Raw genomic sequence first — 11434 nt, forward strand, 5'->3', positions numbered from 1 at the left:
CTACTTTAGACCAGGGCCCCATAGAACCCTATTCCCTAATATAGTACACTACTTTAGACCAGGGCCCTATAGAACCCTATTCCCTATATATAGTGCACTACTTTAGACCAGGGCCCTATAGAACCTATTCCCTATATAGTACACTACTTTAGACCAGGGCCCTATAGAACCCTATTCCCTATGTAGTACTACTTTAGACCAGAGCCCTATAGAACCCTATTCCTATGTAGTACACTACTTTGACCAGAGCCTATAGAACCCTATTCCCTATGTGGTACACTACTTTAGACCAGAGCCCTATAGAACCCTATTCCCTATGTAGTACTTTTAGACCAGAGCCCTATAGAACCCTATTCCTATATAGTACTACTTTAGACCAGAGCCCTATAGAACCCTATTCCCTATATAGTACTACTTTAGACCAGAGCCCTATAGAACCCTATTCCTATATAGTGCACTACTTTAGACCAGAGCCCTATAGAACCCTATTCCTAATATAGTGCACTACTTTAGACCAGAGCCCTATAGAACCCTATTCCCTAATATAGTACACTACTTTAGACCAGGGCCCTATAGAACCCTATTCCCTATATAGTGCACTACTTTAGACCAGAGCCCTATAGAACCCTATTCCCTAATATAGTACACTACTTTAGACCAGGGCCCCATAGAACCCTATTCCTATGTAGTAGTACTACTTTAGACCAGGGCCTATAGAACCTATAGAGTGCACTACTTTGGACCACTCTGCCATATGAAACCCTGATTCCCTGATTTATAGGTAAAACAGGAAACTCCCGGGTTCTGACCAGGGCCCCAAGGAACCCTATTCCCTAATATAGTACACTAATCCCCTTTGGACCAGACTAATCCCCGGGTTCCTAGAACCCTATTCTCTCATATAGTGACTAACCCGAGACCAGGGCCCTATAGAACCCGAGTTCTCGCCCAGATAAATACACCAGGGTTTGTGACCAGACAAAGCCCAGGGTTCTAGCGCCCTATTCCCGGGTAATATAGTACACTAATCCCAGGGTTCTAGACCAGGGCGGGTTCTCAGAACCCTATTCCCTATATAGTGCACTAATCCCGGGTTCTACGCGACCACTCTGCCATATGGGACAAAGTGATTCAAAAACACTGATCCCGAGTTCTGCAGATAGGACTAAAACAGGAAAATCCCTGGGTTCTACGCGCCAGACTAATCCCAGGGTTCTACGCGCCAGACTAATCCCAGGGTTCTACGCGCCAGACTAATCCCAGGGTTCTACGCGCCAGATAAATCCCAGGGTTCTACGCGCCAGATAAATCCCAGGGTTCTACGCGCCAGACTAATCCCAGGGTTCTACGCGCCAGATAAATCCCCGGGTTCCCACAGAAACAGCCACGTCAGTCAGAGGGGATGGTAAACTTACGTATTTCTCGATCTCGATGCCGTCTTTGAAGAAAACGAAGAAGGGCGTGACCCCGTCCTCGCGGTAGTCTAGCAGGCCGATGGCGCCGTCACAGTTCATGGACTCACCGGTGAAGAACTGAAGAAGAGGAGCAGGTCACGTGATCAACAGGACGTACAAGGAGACACTGTTCAGTCATCGATTCATACAACGAGGAAGAGATTCCTTCTTTTGGAACAAACCACACACACACACACCAAAGCGTAAGCAAGCGACTTGACAACGTACTCCAGTAAAATACAGATGTCAGTGTCATAGGTCACAGCCTCTAAAGGTGTCCTGAGATCGTCACTGTTTCATTGGTCACAGCCTCTACGTTCCAGTGGCTATTTTAACCAGCCCTCATCCGTCCAATATAAAACAGTTTGTCCATTTTAACCAGCCCTCATCCGTCCAATATAAAACAGTGCGTCCATTTTAACCAGCCCTCATCCATCCAATATAAAACAGTGTGTCCATTTTAACCAGCCCTCATCCATCCAATATAAAACAGTTTGTCCATTTTAACCAGCCCTCATCCATCCAATATAAAACAGTGTGTCCATTTTAACCAGCCCTCATCCATCCAATATAAAACAGTGTGTCCATTTTAACCAGCCCTCATCCATCAATATAAAACAGTGTGTCCATTTTAACCAGCCCTCATCCATCAATATAAACAGTGTGTCCATTTTAACCAGCCCTCATCCATCCAATATAAAACAGTGTGTCCATTTTAACCAGACCTCATCCATCAATATAAAACAGTGTGTCCATTTTAACCAGACCTCATCCATCCAATATAAAACAGTGTGTCCATTTTAACCAGACCTCATCCATCCAATATAAAACAGTGTGTCCATTTCCACACAGCCCTCATCCATGGGCAATCCCAAATGCCTCCCCATTTTCCCTACCTCAGTGCACTGTATATGGACATTGGAAAGGGGGCATTTGGGACCCGGACATCCAATGGTGGTGGGGGGTTCTCTCACCTGGTATTTATCGAGGGTTTCCCAGGATCATCTTAACAGCTGCTGGAGCGCCTGCCATGAAGGCCTGTACCCTCTTAGAACCCTGCTCCTCCAGCTTGGCCTTGACCCTGGTGGGGGGGACGGACGGACAACTGTGTTACATTCACTACATTCCCCATCAGGCTGCCTGATACTCCCAGAAAACAGAACCCTGCTCCTTGACCCTGGTGGGGGACGGACGGACAACTGTGTTACATTCACAACATTCCCCATCAGGCTGCCTGATACTCCCAGAAAACAGAACCCTGCTCCTTGACCCTGGTGGGGGGACGGACGGACAACTGTGTTACATTCACAACATTCCCCATCAGGCTGCCTGATACTCCCAGAAAACAGAACCCTGCTTGTGCACTTGTTAGTTTCATTACCCATATTTTACCTGGGTAAGTTGACCGAAAACATTTTCTCATTGACAGCAACGACCCGGGGAACGGTCACAGGGGAGATTGGAAATGGACTGAACCATGTCGACGTCCTTTGGTTTAACAGGTATTTAGACTGGACTGAACCATGTCGACTCCCTGTGGTTTAACAGGTATTTAGACTGGACTGAACCATGTCGACTCCCTGTGGTTTAACAGGTATTTAGACTGGACTGAACCATGTCGACTCCCTGTGGTTTAACAGGTATTTAGACTGGACTGAACCATGTCGACGCCCTTTGGTTTAACAGGTATTTACACCCCTTTAGACTGGACTGAACCATGTCGACTCCCTGTGGTTTAACAGGTATTTAGACTGGACTGAACCATGTCGACTCCCTGTGGTTTAACAGGTATTTACACCCCTTTAGACTGGACTGAACCATGTCGACTCCCTGTGGTTTAACAGGTATTTAGACTGGACCATGTCGACTCCCTGTGGTTTAACAGGTATTTAGACTGGACTGAACCATGTCGACTCCCTGTGGTTTAACAGGTATTTAGACTGGACTGAACCATGTCGACTCCCCGTGGTCTAACAGGTATTTACACCCATTTGAGACCCATAATGAAACGATCCGATGAGTCATAGCAGGCCATGTGTATCAGTTACCAAAACCCTGGGTGTCACCGGAGAGAAGTTGCCCAGGCTTGTCAACATGCATTTTAAAATAGACAGTTGAGTCGGATTTGCCGTTTAAATATCACTCTCGTCCTGTTACTGGCGTTGGGACAGTAAAAAGGTTGTTGGATCAAATCCCCAGAGTTGAAAGGTAAAAAAATAAGAGTTTTTAAAATGTCATTCTGCCCCTGAACAAGGCAGTTAAACCCACAGTTCCCAGACAGGTCATAGGTGTAAATAAGAAATGTTTAATTAAGAAAAACATGTGTTAGATGAGATGCCAGAGACACTTACGCCTTCATATAGCCCTTGATGTAGCTCTGGTAGGCCTTCTTGTTGTAGGCCGAGGTCTCCTGCAGTTTGCTGTTGAGCACAATGTCGACTCCACTGACTGTGGACGCTTCGCTACCCTCATCGCCGCCCTCTGCAGAGGCGTTGGCACCGATTAACGCACCGTCGACGTCCTCCGATCTGGAAGTGAGCTGAAACGGGAGATCCTGGTTTAGGCGAGCAGGCTAAACGGTACACCGGTAGCAACACGTCACCGTAGTCAACTAGCCCAGTCTACCAAAGCCGAAATGTACGTTATCATAACCCTCCTGTATTTTGAAGTGAGTGAAATAAATGGAATAGCTTGACAAGTATGCTAACAGCTAAGGAAGATTACCGTTTTTCTTCTTCAAATACAGTTAAGTAACTTAATAGTGGACGGGATTATTAACGTACCTTTCCCTGACCTCGTACAGCATCCCGTCGCAGACCTCCGTGATTTTTAGACCTCGGTGAACAGCTCATCTCCTGAAATACATCATTATTAAACCAACGCATACCCAAAACGTGGGATTGAAACGGTAGATAACTAAAAATCAGCTGTTTACGGTAGAATAAAACAGGACATTTAGTACAACTTGTTACCTAGTAACGCCGGTAGGCCTATCGCTCGCTAACTAACTAGCAGGGAAATGCTAACTCTCCGGTAAACCCTAAACACAGTCTATCGGTTTACTCCGTTATACAGTACATAGAAAAATGTACAAATTGGATCTATAACGTACAGAATACCATGGAGGAATTACGAAGTTTGGTATTTTTATAAAGTAATTTCCACATCGTTGGCACAAAGGGCGGTAGAGACTTCCGGTAGGCCCCAAAATAAAACACAAATTCAGACCAACACAAAATATATATATTTATAAAATAAATAATAACAGAATATTGATAATATAAACGTTAGATTACCGGTGATGATATCCTTGTAGATGATCATTTTTGTTGGGTTGTGAAAAGCGCCGTGACACGGGAAGATGTTTTTGGATCCCTTACCCGTCTCAGGACTCGTTAGGAGGGAAAAAGGACAGAAAACAGCCGTTCCTCAACTTAGATAGCGGCGGGCGCTGGTGACGTCACATCCGGTCCCCGGCGCCCCCTCGAGGACACGTTGCAGGGTGCCGCTTCTCCAGCCTGCACTTTTTATTTAGTTCGTTTTATTATATATATATATATTTGTTTAAAATATTTATTGTTATCTTTATTATTATTTATTTTTTTAAACGTTTGTTTATTTATTTATATACATATTTTTTTAATTTTTTTATTTTTTTTCCCCTTTATTCTTCATTATTATTTTTTTAATCCTTTTTATTATTTTTGTATCTTTGTTTTTTCGGTCTCAGGTTTTAAGCAGCGTGGAGTTGGCGGGTTTACGTTGTGTTGGCCACCCCTTTTTATTTATTTATTTCTTTTTATTTCACCTTTATTTAACCAGGTAGGCTAGTTGAGAACAAGTTCTCATTTACAACTGCGACCTGGCCAAGATAAAGCAAAAGCAGTGTGACAAAAACAACAACACAGAGTTACACACAAACAAACATACAGTCAATAACACCATAGAAAAATCTACCGTGCAGTACTCTCCCAGTCAGGGTTGTGGTTCTCCCGGGTAGCGTCAACACACCATTTCCCCCCCTCCAATATGAGAATACACGGAGATGGTAAAACAATGTCTGAAAAATGTATTCGGATACATTTTAAATGAATTATACTTAAGGCCAGGTACCACAGGATAATAGTTTTTTTCTTTACTCTCATCAGATTGAAACTTTACAGTTAAATACTCTACTAACAAAAAAGCTGTTAGAATTATAAGTGTATGTCCCTTAATTAATGTCCTTGTGTAATTGTAATGTGATATTCTTTCATTCGATTTCAGTAATATGTTTGTTCCAGAAGAAAGACCCTGATTCCCTGATCTCCCTGAGAGATCATGCCGATTCCCTGATGTCCCTGAGAGATCATGCTGATTCCCGGATCTCCCTGAGAGATCATGCCGATTCCCTGATGTCCCGGAGAGATCATGCCGATTCCCTGATCTCCCTGAGAGATCATGCCGATTCCCTGATCTCCCTGAGAGATCATGCCGATTCCCTGATCTCCCTAAGAGATCATGCTGATTCCCTGATCTCCCTGAGAGATCATGCCGATTCCCTGATGTCCCGGAGAGATCATGCCGATTCCCTGATCTCCCTGAGAGATCATGCCGATTCCCTGATCTACCTGAGAGATCATGCCGATTCCCTGATCTCCCTAAGAGATCATGCTGATTCCCTGATCTCCCTGAGAGATCATGCCGATTCCCTGATGTCCCGGAGAGATCATGCCGATTCCCTGATCTCCCTGAGAGATCATGCCGATTCCCTGATCTCCCTGAGAGATCATGCTGATTCCCTGATCTCCCTGAGAGATCATGCTGATTCCCTGATCTCCCTGAGAGATCATGCTGATTCCCTGATCTCCCTGAGAGATCATGCTGATTCCCTGATCTCCCTGAGAGATCTTGCTGTTCGAAATGAAAAAGTTCCCTTGTTTAAGAATGTGTTATTACATTTCTCTTCCAGCAGGGGGCAACCTGTGTTCATCTATCTTGAAAATGGTTTCCAAAACACGAATGAGATTTCATTAATTGAGTAACGCCTGAAGGTATTGCTTTGCATACGTAATTACGATCCTTTATAATCTATAGGGAAGTTATATGTTTATAGGAACTTTGTATTAGAGAGTATATTCCCTTCCCTTCTATATCAAATTTAAACGTTTATTTTTTAACTTGGCAAGTCAGATAAGAACAAACTCGTATTTACAATGACAGCCGAACCTGGACGACGCTGGGCCAGTTGTACGCCGTCCTATGGGGCTCCCAATCACGGCCAGATGTGATGCAGCTGGGATTTGAACCAGGTACTGCAGTGACCCTTTTTGCACTGAAATGCAGTGTTTTAGACCACTGCGCCATTCAGGAGCACTGAAAAAGAATCTACCGCAAATATAATATTTCTATCAAACCACTTAAGAATCGTTTTTAACAATATCTTTGTTTTTTCCACAGAAGTGTTTTTTATGGGGGAGAAGTTATGGACATAACATCACATTGTTAGTGAAATTTGGACAGTTTGATGGGTCATTTTGCTTGAGAATTAGTTGCACTTCCACAAAAAATGTCGTAAAAAAATATACGACAAGGAATGACGTCCCATAAAGATTCAGAGCCAAAAATCTTCTTTAAAATGTTTAAATCCACTTTACGTTAAAGATGTTGTTGACATCAATGAAATCTAGTACATCAAACCCACCAGCAGCTCTTTGATTTGCTATTACAGACTTCTTACGTTTATTTTTCCATATAAACTCGAGGAAAAGGTTGTTGATATGGATAGAGTAGGGCAGACAGACCCTCTGCTTTAAGGCAGACAGACCCTCTGCTTTAAGGGTTGTTGATATGGATAGAGTAGGGCAGACAGACCCTCTGCTTTAAGGCAGACAGACCCTCTGCTTTAAGGGTTGTTGATAGGGATAGAGTAGGGCAGACAGACCCTCTGCTTTAAGGGTTGTTGATAGGGATAGAGTAGGGCAGACAGACCCTCTGCTTTAAGGGTTGTTGATAGGGATAGAGTAGGGCAGACAGACCCTCTGCTTTGGACAATAAAACCCGTAATAGAGAGTTCACGTTGGAGCCAGTTATTTCACATGATCTTTCACTGGAATATTCTCAACAGATTGGTCATTTGAGTTACACAGGGACAATATTTCACATTTATTCACGTTAATTATTATAAACCAGGCATTTTTATTCTTGTTTTGCAGCTCAGTAAGTTTATCAGCAAAATAAAAACACACAAAAAATCTCTTATTTTGAGGTGTGAGAATTGTGTCCTTTACAAATAGAATATAATAAAACATGATGTAGTTCTCCCATCGTTGGACACAGAACACGCTGACATGTCATATCATATCATATCATAAGACCAGCTGAGTGGTTAAACCCATATCATATCATATCATATCATAATACCAGCTGAGTGGTTAAACCCGTATCATATCATATCATATCATATCATATATCATATCATAAGACCAGCTGAGTGGTTAAACCCGTATCATATCATATCATATCATATCATATCATAATACCAGCTGAGTGGTTAAACCCGTATCATATCATATCATATCATAAGACCAGCTGAGTGGTTAAACCCGTATCATATCATATCATAAGACCAGCTAGTTTAACTAGTTTAACTAGTAAGATAGGTAGTGAATAACTGGTTAACTAGTTCAACTAGTAAGCTAGGTAGTGAATAACTGGTTAACTAGTAAGATAGGTAGTGAATAACTGGTTAACTAGTTGAACTAGTAAGATAGGTAGTGAATAACTGGTTAACTAGTTGAACTAGTAAGATAGGTAGTGAATAACTGGTTAACTAGTTGAACTAATAAACTAGGTAGTGAATAACTGGTTAACTAGTTGAACTAGTAAACTAGGTAGTGAATAACTGGTTAACTAGTTGAACTAGTAAGATAGGTAGTGAATAACTGGTTAACTCGTTGAACTAGTAAGATAGGTAGTGAATAACTGGTTAACTAGTTTAACTAGTAAGCTAGGTAGTGAATAACTGGTTAACTAGTAAGATAGGTAGTGAATAACTGGTTAACTAGTTGAACTAGTAAGATAGGTAGTGAATAACTGGTTAACTCGTTGAACTAGTAAGATAGGTAGTGAATAACTGGTTAACTAGTTGAACTAGTAAACTAGGTAGTGAATAACTGGTTACCTAGTTGAACTAGTAAACTAGGTAGTGAATAACTGGTTAACTAGTTGAACTAGTAAGATAGGTAGTGAATAACTGGTTAACTAGTAAGATAGGTAGTGAATAACTGGTTAACTAGTTGAACTAGTAAGATAGGTAGTGAATAACTGGTTAACTAGTTGAACTAGTAAGATAGGTGGTGAATAACTGGTTAACTCATTGAACTAGTAAACTAGGTAGTGAATAACTGGTTAACTAGTTGAACTAGTAAGATAGGTAGTGAATAACTGGTTAACTAGTTGAACTAGTAAGATAGGTAGTGAATAACTGGTTAACTCGTTGAACTAGTAAGATAGGTAGTGAATAACTGGTTAACTAGTTGAACTAGTAAACTAGGTAGTGAATAACTGGTTAACTAGTTGAACTAGTAAACTAGGTAGTGAATAACTGGTTAACTAGTTGAACTAGTAAGATAGGTAGTGAATAACTGGTTAACTCGTTGAACTAGTAAGATAGGTAGTGAATAACTGGTTAACTAGTAAGATAGGTAGTGAATAACTGGTTAACTAGTTGAACTAGTAAGATAGGTAGTGAATAACTGGTTAACTAGTTGAACTAGTAAGATAGGTGGTGAATAACTGGTTAACTCATTGAACTAGTAAGATAGGTGGTGAATAACTGGTTAACTCATTGAACTAGTAAACTAGGTAGTGAATAACTGGTTAACTAGTTGAACTAGTAAGATAGGTAGTGAATAACTGGTTAACTAGTTGAACTAGTAAGATAGGTAGTGAATAACTGGTTAACTCGTTGAACTAGTAAGATAGGTAGTGAATAACTGGTTAACTAGTTGAACTAGTAAACTAGGTAGTGAATAACTGGTTAACTAGTTGAACTAGTAAGATAGGTAGTGAATAACTGGTTAACTCGTTGAACTAGTAAGATAGGTAGTGAATAACTGGTTAACTAGTAAGATAGGTAGTGAATAACTGGTTAACTAGTTGAACTAGTAAGATAGGTAGTGAATAACTGGTTAACTAGTTGAACTAGTAAGATAGGTGGTGAATAACTGGTTAACTCATTGAACTAGTAAACTAGGTAGTGAATAACTGGTTAACTAGTTGAACTAGTAAGATAGGTAGTGAATAACTGGTTAACTAGTTGAACTAGTAAGATAGGTAGTGAATAACTGGTTAACTCGTTGAACTAGTAAGATAGCTAGTGAATAACTGGTTAACTAGTTGAACTAGTAAACTAGGTAGTGAATAACTGGTTAACTAGTTGAACTAATAAGCTAGGTAGTGAATAACTGGTTAACTAGTTGAACTAGTAAGCTAGGTAGCTGGTAAGAAAACCCTGAGCTTAGAGAAACACCTGAACAACCTGAAATAGAGGAAGTTGTGATCGATATGATTAACCAGTTTTCACATTTCACAAACCTGGTCAATATATAAACGGGGGTAAATGTAAATGAATTAATTCATCTAACTGTTTTCTGTCCCGCCCTGATCTGTTGCACCTGTCCTTGTGATTGTCTCCACCCCCTCCAGGTGTCGCTTATTTTCCCCAGTGTATTTATCTCTGTGTTTCCTGTGGAACAAATCCTCGCTCAACATTAAACCTAATTTAGATCTATTATTGAATAATGTGGCTATTGAGCAAGTTGAGGGCGAAACTGCTAGGTGTTACCGTAGATACCAAGCTGTCATGGCCAAAACACATAGATTCAATGGGTTGGTAAAATGGGAAGAGGTCTGTCCATGTTAGGCCGTTGCTCCGTCTTCTTGACATCTCATTCCACCAGACTGGTCCTACAGGCCCTGGGTTTGTCACACCTGGACCAAGGTTAATTGCAGTTGGTACACTTAGATGTACATGGAAGGCAAGTGTCAGTAACAGGCATGTCAGTCTCTCCTGGCTAAAAAAGTTGTGGCGAGATTGACTGCATCGCTATTGGTCTTTGTGTGAAGGTGTTGAGGTGTTGACTGCATCACTATTGGTCTTTGTGAAGGTGTTGATGTTGGACCTCATCACTATTGGTCTTTGTGTGAAGGTGTTGATGTGTTGACTCATCACTATTGGTCTTTGTGTGAAGGTATTGATGTGTTGACTGCATCACTATTGGTCTTTGTGTGAAAGGTGTTGATGTGTTGACCTCATCACTGTGGTCTTGTGAAGGTGTTGATGTGTTGACTATCGCCCGCTGTTGGTCTTTGTGTGAAGGTGTTGATGTGTTGACCCTCGCCACATTGGTCTTTGTGTGAAGGTGTTGATGTGTTGACCTCATCGCTATTGGGTCTTTGTGTGAAGGTGTTGAGGTGTTGACTGCATCACTATTGGTCTTTGTGTGAAGGTGTTCTCATCACTATTGGTCTTTGTGTGAAGGAATTAATTTGAGGTGTTGACCTCATCACTATTGGTCTTTGTGTGAAGGTGTTGATGTGTTGACTGCATCACTATTGGTCTTTGTGTGAAAGGTGTTGATGTGTTTGACCTCATCCGCTACTGGTCTTTGTGTGAAGGTGTTGATGCTGTTATTATCATCACTATTGGTCTTTGTGAGGTGTTGACCCCATACTATTAGTCTTTGTGTGAAGGTGTTGATGTTGACCTCATCACAATTGGTCTTTATTAATGAAGGTGTTGATGTGTTGACTCCAGAAGGTACCCAAAAGAAGAAGAAGAGGTTGAAGGTACCAAACTGTCTGTTCAAGCAGTTGGCAACATAGTTCAGAACTCTCATCAAGAACTAACACAAGAGAAACAAACCAGAGGTTCTCTTCCCAGTCCCCAGGTCCAGAACAGAGGCTGGAAACACACAGTATTAAATAGAGCCATGACT

The 11434-nt window shown here is 41.5% G+C and overlaps 3 long non-coding RNA genes and 1 pseudogene across 14 annotated transcripts; 2 read left to right on the forward strand and 2 right to left on the reverse strand.

The window, feature by feature from the left end:
- Window positions 1–1316: 1316 nt before the first annotated feature.
- LOC118382003 (translationally-controlled tumor protein homolog) lies at window positions 1317–4906 on the reverse strand (annotated as a pseudogene).
- On the reverse strand, window positions 1987–2297 carry LOC127924522 (uncharacterized). The gene is made up of 2 exons (XR_008118084.1): window positions 2222–2297; window positions 1987–2053 (listed from the first exon to the last, which is right to left on the reverse strand). It is a non-coding gene; the product is annotated as an uncharacterized LOC127924522 (long non-coding RNA).
- On the forward strand, window positions 3526–6985 carry LOC127924523 (uncharacterized). The gene is made up of 3 exons (XR_008118085.1): window positions 3526–3662; window positions 6657–6745; window positions 6894–6985. It is a non-coding gene; the product is annotated as an uncharacterized LOC127924523 (long non-coding RNA).
- A 1192-nt stretch (window positions 6986–8177) lies between these two features.
- On the forward strand, window positions 8178–9664 carry LOC127924521 (uncharacterized). Of its 12 annotated transcripts, none has more exons than XR_008118075.1 (3): window positions 8178–8246; window positions 8949–8988; window positions 9571–9664. It is a non-coding gene; the product is annotated as an uncharacterized LOC127924521 (long non-coding RNA). The 12 variants fall into 12 exon arrangements; XR_008118074.1 differs by lacking the exon at window positions 8949–8988 and adding an exon at window positions 8989–9028; XR_008118073.1 differs by lacking the exon at window positions 9571–9664 and adding an exon at window positions 9140–9233.
- The last annotated feature ends 1770 nt before the right edge of the window (window positions 9665–11434 follow it).

This window comes from Oncorhynchus keta, unplaced genomic scaffold, assembly GCF_023373465.1.
Source record: "Oncorhynchus keta strain PuntledgeMale-10-30-2019 unplaced genomic scaffold, Oket_V2 Un_contig_4200_pilon_pilon, whole genome shotgun sequence".
Taxonomy (NCBI): Eukaryota; Metazoa; Chordata; class Actinopteri; order Salmoniformes; family Salmonidae; genus Oncorhynchus; species Oncorhynchus keta.